Source organism: Hylobates moloch, unplaced genomic scaffold, assembly GCF_009828535.3.
Source record: "Hylobates moloch isolate HMO894 unplaced genomic scaffold, HMol_V3 SCAFFOLD_6, whole genome shotgun sequence".
Lineage (NCBI taxonomy): Eukaryota > Metazoa > Chordata > Mammalia > Primates > Hylobatidae > Hylobates > Hylobates moloch.
This window is the reverse complement of record NW_026652281.1, coordinates 109,377,538-109,383,669: the sequence shown is the minus strand read 5'-3', so window position 1 is coordinate 109,383,669 and position 6,132 is coordinate 109,377,538.

The following is a 6,132-nucleotide window of genomic DNA, read 5'->3' as shown; positions in this document are numbered from 1 at the left end:
GAGGAATGGCAGGCACCGTCCTGGGCCTGCCCTCCAGCCTGGCATTGTGTGTCTGCTGCTCACTGAATGCTCACAGTTCCTTGCAAGGTGCAACTGAGTCTCCCCCATTTTACAGATGAAGAAATCGAGGCACAGGGAAGTCTCCCAGCTTGCCCACGGTCACGCAAGTGGGAGGTGGCAGTGATGAGATGTGACCCCAGATGGGCTGTGCCCTGGTCCACCTGTGGCGGCCACCTGGTTTGGTCACCTTGCTGGCGGGCCCCCTGCTCTCCTGCAAGATAATCCAAGATGTTGCCGGCTCATTTGGGGGCTGCCCAGCTAGCCCTGGGGCCCTGCTCCTGCCTGTGTGAGATGGAGGCCCCTCCCAGAATGCTAGCTAGTGTCACAGTCAACTAGGTCAGGGGGATCCAGGGGCTGGGGTTAGTCTTGCAACTCTCAGGGGTGGTCTCCTTCGGGGTCACTGCCTCCTCCCTGGCCAGGCCCTGGGTGGAGATCAATGCTGGAGGCCCTAGGGCGGCCACTAAGCAGTGGCACAGCAAGGATTTGTGGGTATGGAGGCTGCTGAGAGCACCACACAGCTGCAAACAGCATTGAGTTTTTTTTTTTTTTTTTTTTTTTGAGACAGAGTCTCACTATATCGCCCAGGCTGGAGTGCAGTGGCGGGATCTGAGCTCACTGCAAGCTCCACCTCCCGGGTTCACGCCATTCTCCTGCCTCAGCCTCCTGAGTAGCTGGGACTACAGATGCCCGCCCCCACGCCCGGCTAATTTTTTATATTTTTAGTAGACACGGGGTTTCACCATGTTAGCCAGGATGGTCTTGATCTCCTGACCTCATGATCTGCCCGCCTCGGCCTCCCAAAGTGCTGGGATTACAGGCGTGAGCCACCGCGCCCGGCTGACAGCGCTGAGTTTGAATCCCAGCTCTGCCACCTGCCGCCTATGGGACCTTGGCAGAGTCACCATGCCTCTCCAGTCCTACTTTCCTAAGCTTAAAATGGGGAAAAATACAGAATCTCCCTACAATACACTGCCCCACACCCTTCAGGATGGCTGCTATCGAAAAAAAAAAACGGAAAATGGCTGGGCACGGTGGCTCACGCCTGTAATCTCAGCACTTTGGGAGGCCAAGGCGAGCGGATCACTTGAGGCCAGGAGTTCGAGACCAGCCTGGCAAACATGGCAAGATCCTGGCTCCACTAAAAATACAAAAATTAGAGGGCCGTGGTGGCGCTCGCCTGTAGTCCCAGTTACTCAGGAGGGTGAGGAACGAGAATCACTTGAACCCAGGAGGCGGAGCTTTCAGTGAGCAGAGGTCGCACCACTGCACTCCAGCCTGGGTGACAGAGTGAGAACCTGTCTCAAAAACAAACAGAAAACAATCTGTGTTGGTGGGATGTGGAGGAACTGGCACCTTGAGCGCAGTTGGTGGGGATGTTAACTGGTGCAGCTGCTGTGGAAACTGGTTTAGTGGTTCCTGAAAAAATTAACAAATAGAGGCCGGGCGTGGTGGCTCATGCCTGTAATCCCAGCACTTTGAGAGGCTGAGGTGGGTGGATCACCTGAAGGTCAGGAGTTCAAGACCCGAGACCAGCCTGGCCAACATGGCGAAACCCCATATCTACTAAAAATACAAAAATTAGCCAGGCGTGGTGGCACATGTCTGTAATCCCACTTACTCGGGAGGCTGAGGCAGGAGAATAACTTGAACCTGGGAGGTGGAGGTTGCAGTGAGCTGAGATCACGCCATTTCACTCCAAGCCTGGGCAACAAGAGTGAAACTTCATTAAAAAAAAAAAAAAGTTAAAAATAGAATCACCATACAATCCAGCAATCCCACTTCTGGATATACACCGAAAAGAAATAAAAGCAGAGTCTCAAAGACATATTTGCACACCCATGTTCATAGCAGCATCAGTCACAGTAGCTAAAAGGTAGAAGCAATTGAAGTGTTCATCAACAGATGAATGGAAAAACAAAATGTGCCATAAATATACACAATGTGGTATGATTCAGCCTTACAAAGAAGGGAATTCTGACACATGCTACAATATGAATGAACTTTGAGGAAATAAAGTGAAATTAGCTAGGCACAAAAGATAAATACTGTATGATTCTACTTATGTAAGGGAGCCAGAGTAGCCAGATTCATAGAAACAGAAAGTAGAATGTTTCTATGGTGGTTGCCAGGGGCTGGGGGTGGGGAAGGAGGAATGGATATAAAGTTTGGTTTTATAAGATGAAAAGTTCTGGAAATGGATGGTGGTGATGGTAACACAATAATATAAATGTATTTAATGCCACTGGAAAAAAAAATGCTATCTGACAATGGTGGCAAAAATGCTAGCTAAGCGTGGTGGCGGGCACCTGTAATCCCAGCTACTCAGGAGGCTGAGGCAGGAGAATCACTTGAACCCCGGAGGTGGAGGTTGCAGTGAGCCAAGATCACACCATTGCACTTCAGTCTGGGCAACATAGTGAGACTGTGTCATAAAAAAAGAAAAGAAAAGAAAAGAAATGGTTAAGATGGTTAATTTTTTTTTTAACTTTTGTTTTAGGTTCAGGGGTTCATGTGCAGGTTTGTTATACAGGCAAACTCGTGTCATGGGGGTTTGTTGTATAGATTATTTCATCACCCAGGAATTAAGCCCAGTGCCCAATAGTTATCTTTTCTGCTCCTCTCCCTCCTCCCACCCTCCACCCTCAGATAGACCCCACTGTCTGTTGTCCCCTCTATGTGTCCCTGAGTTCTCATCATTTAGCTTCCACTTATAAGTGAGAAGATGCAGTATTTGGTTTTCTGCTCCGTCCTACTCTGCTGAGGATAATGGCCTCCAGCTCCATCCATGTTCCTACAAAAGACATGATCTCATTCTTTTTTATAGCTGTGGTACATTTCACATTATGTGTTTTTTTACTATGATTTTTTTTTTTTGAGACAGAGTTTCGCTCTTGTTACCCAGGGTGGAGTGCAGTGATGTGACCTCAGTTCACTGCAACTTCCGCCTCCTGGGTTCAAGTGATTGTCTTGCCTCAGCCTGCCGAGTAGCTGGGATTACAGGCGCCTGCCACCATGCCCAGCTATTTTTTGTATTTTTAGTAGAGATGGGGTTTCACCATATTGGCCAGGCTGGTCTTGAACTCCTGACCTCAAATGATCCGCCTGCCTCGGCCTCCCAAAGTGTTGGGATTACAGGCGTGAGCCACTGCACCCGGCCTTACCATGATTTTTAAAAACAAGGGAAAAAATAATAGGACCTTTACAGGGTTTGTGAGGACTGGATGAGGCAACGCATGTGAACTGAGTTATTAGCCTCAGGTCTGCAGGAATCCAAAGCTTTCTGCCTTCAGGGAGGTGTTGCTGGAGAGATGGACAGACCCACGCAGGGGAGGGGAATCTGTGTCCCTGTGGAAGTCATTACTCCATTCCGCAGAAGCTGCTCATGGCAGGAGAGGGCTGGGGTTCAGGGAACCCTTCCTGGAGCCGTGATGGGGCCCTGCTTGGGGGATTCCTAGCATGTGTGGGATGGGCAGATTCCAGACATTGGAAAGTCCCTGGCAGAAAAATCACTCCCATGAAGGGGCAGTTGTAGGGAAGAGATTTGGGCTCACCCTAGAGAACTCGTGATCAGAGATGTCTGCATGAGGAACAGAGGCTGCTTTGTGGAGTGGGGAGCTCCCCATTAGTGGAGGCAGGTAAGGAGGTGCTTGTGTGAGGTGGGGGTGGAGCCAAGGCTGTGTACCTCCGAGGCTGTGCACCTCTCTGATGTGACCCAGTCCAGACAAAAATTGTATACAACAAGCCCGTGTAAAGGTGGTGCTCGGGTCAGAGGGAGGGGGCAGCCAGGCGGGAAGGCTTGTCCCAGGTCTAGCCCAATAGCGCAGAAGTAGCTAGTGCTGTTTTCACTGGGCCAGGTGCTGTGTTAAGCTGAACAGACTTGATCTCAAATCCTCACCACAGCCTTGTGCGGTAGGGGCTGTCAACACCTGGGAACGAAAGCTCAGAGGTTAAGTCACCCGCCCAAGGTTAGCCAGCAGCTGGCGTTGCTGGGATTCGAACCCAGGCAGTCCGGCTCGAGCCCTCCATCCTGGGTGGAAGTCTCCCAAACCCGTCCCCCCGCAAGCCGGCCTCTCCCTGCCCCCCGCGCCAGCCCCTGGCAGTCAGTTCCTGGGGTCAGGGTTGCGCTGCCACCCCCACAGTACAGATGTAGCTGCTCTACCACCCCCGCCATCGGTGCACTGCCCCTCCCTCTGGCTGCCTTCACACTGTCAGCTCTGACTGCTCTGAGGAGCCAGAGCCGGCCCCAGCCTGCTCGGGTCTCCGGGGTCTCAGGACAGCACTGTGGGGGCAATGCCGACCGAGACTGGGAGAGCCAGGCTCCGTGTCACTCAATGCCTTCCTTCTCCTGCCATTCAACGAGACACTCCTAATAACTCTCTTCCAGGCCTCTAAGTCTGTCCCATAGCTGTTGAGCTGATTTTGCCTTTTGTGCAACTGTGTTTTCCAGCTCAGCTGTCTGGGTGCCAAGACCTTGTCCACATGATTCAATTTGTCCAACTCCAACCTGGCCCCTGATAGGCTATAAACGCCATTCCTGATGGCAGTGATCCAGTGCCCTCCTTTGTCCCCAGAGCTGAGGCAGGATGACCACCATGCTTATAGCTAGGACAGAGGGTGACTCCGGCAGGGACAGCAGTTTATCCAGAATGACCCAGTTAGCCAGGCGTGGTGGCACGTACCTGTAGTCCCAGCTACTCAGGAGGCTGAGGTGGGAGGATCGCTTGAGCCCAGGAGGTCGAGGCTTCAGTGAGCCATGATCACACCATTGTACTCCAGCCTGAGTAGCGGAGTGAGATCCTGTCTCTTAAAAAAAAAAAAAAGAACCGCCCTCACCGTCCTCCCACCCCACCCCTGTTAGCTTGCCTGGCAGTCACCTTGTATGAAGGCACAGGGAGCTGTCATTTACCTCTGTGCCAGGCAGGGTGCTGAGCCCTATACAGGCACCATCTCCCCAGATTCTTACAGGGCCCAACCCAGCTGGTGAAGTGCAGCTGATATTCCCATACTGCAGATGAGGAAACTGAGGATCAGAGAGGTTAAGTCATGCCTAGGAGCCTGGCTTCTCCCCTCCCCATGCTGTGGCCCTGAGGCTCCATGCTGGGGCTGGGCTGGGGCCGACGGCAGTGGTGTTTGTCCTCCTTGCTGCTTGGAGGAGCAAAGTGCATTTGATCTTTCTCTTCTCGCCACCGTCCTGAGTGGGGTCCCTGGTAGTACTAGGTAGTGATGAAGAAGCTGCTTAGGGTCTCCTCCAAGGTGCCACAGTGGGAAGGAGCATGGGGGTGGCGGGGAGGTGGTGGTCCTTCTACTCCCCTACCACCTGCTCCAGGTTCATTCTTGTCTCTACCACACTGGGTCATTCCATAGCCCTCCCCCTGGCTTCCCAGGCCCCAGTAAAGCCATGCAATGCATAAAGGCCAGCAGGCCTGCTGGCCCGGCTGAGGCTGGGCTGGGGCCAGGCACTTTCCAGTGTCTTCTCACAGGCAGGAAACCTTTGTTGGATGATGTCACTGGAGCGGGTGCCTCCTGTTCTACTTGCCCTGGTTCCTCTCCCCAGTGCACCCCACCCCGACCACCTCCTGAGGTGTAATAGAAGGCCCCTCCTCTCTCTGCCCGTGAGAATCAGGTGGCAACATAACTTTTGACTCTCATGCTGCTGTGACAGAGTTCTGGGACCTTTAACCCAACCCTGGAAGGTGTGGCTGTAAACCCCAGTGGAGGAAGCTTGGCAGGCTCAGGGTTCTGAGACTTGAATCCTGGGCTGTCTGCCTGCAAAGCCTATACCAGTTGCTGAATAATTATTTTAAAAATAGCTTTTAAACTTCCTTAAAAAAAATCAGTAGACTTTTACAAAGCAGTTTTATTTATTTATTTATTTATTTATTGGTTTATTTTTTCTTTTACTTTTTTTGAGATGGAGTCTCACTCTGTCGGCCATGCCGGAGTGCAGTGGCGCGATCTTGGCTCACTGCAGCCTCTGCCTCCTGGGTGCAAGCGATTCTCCTGCCTCAGCCTCCTGAGTTGCTGGGATTACAGGCACATGCCACCATGCCCAGCTAATTTTTGTATTTTTAG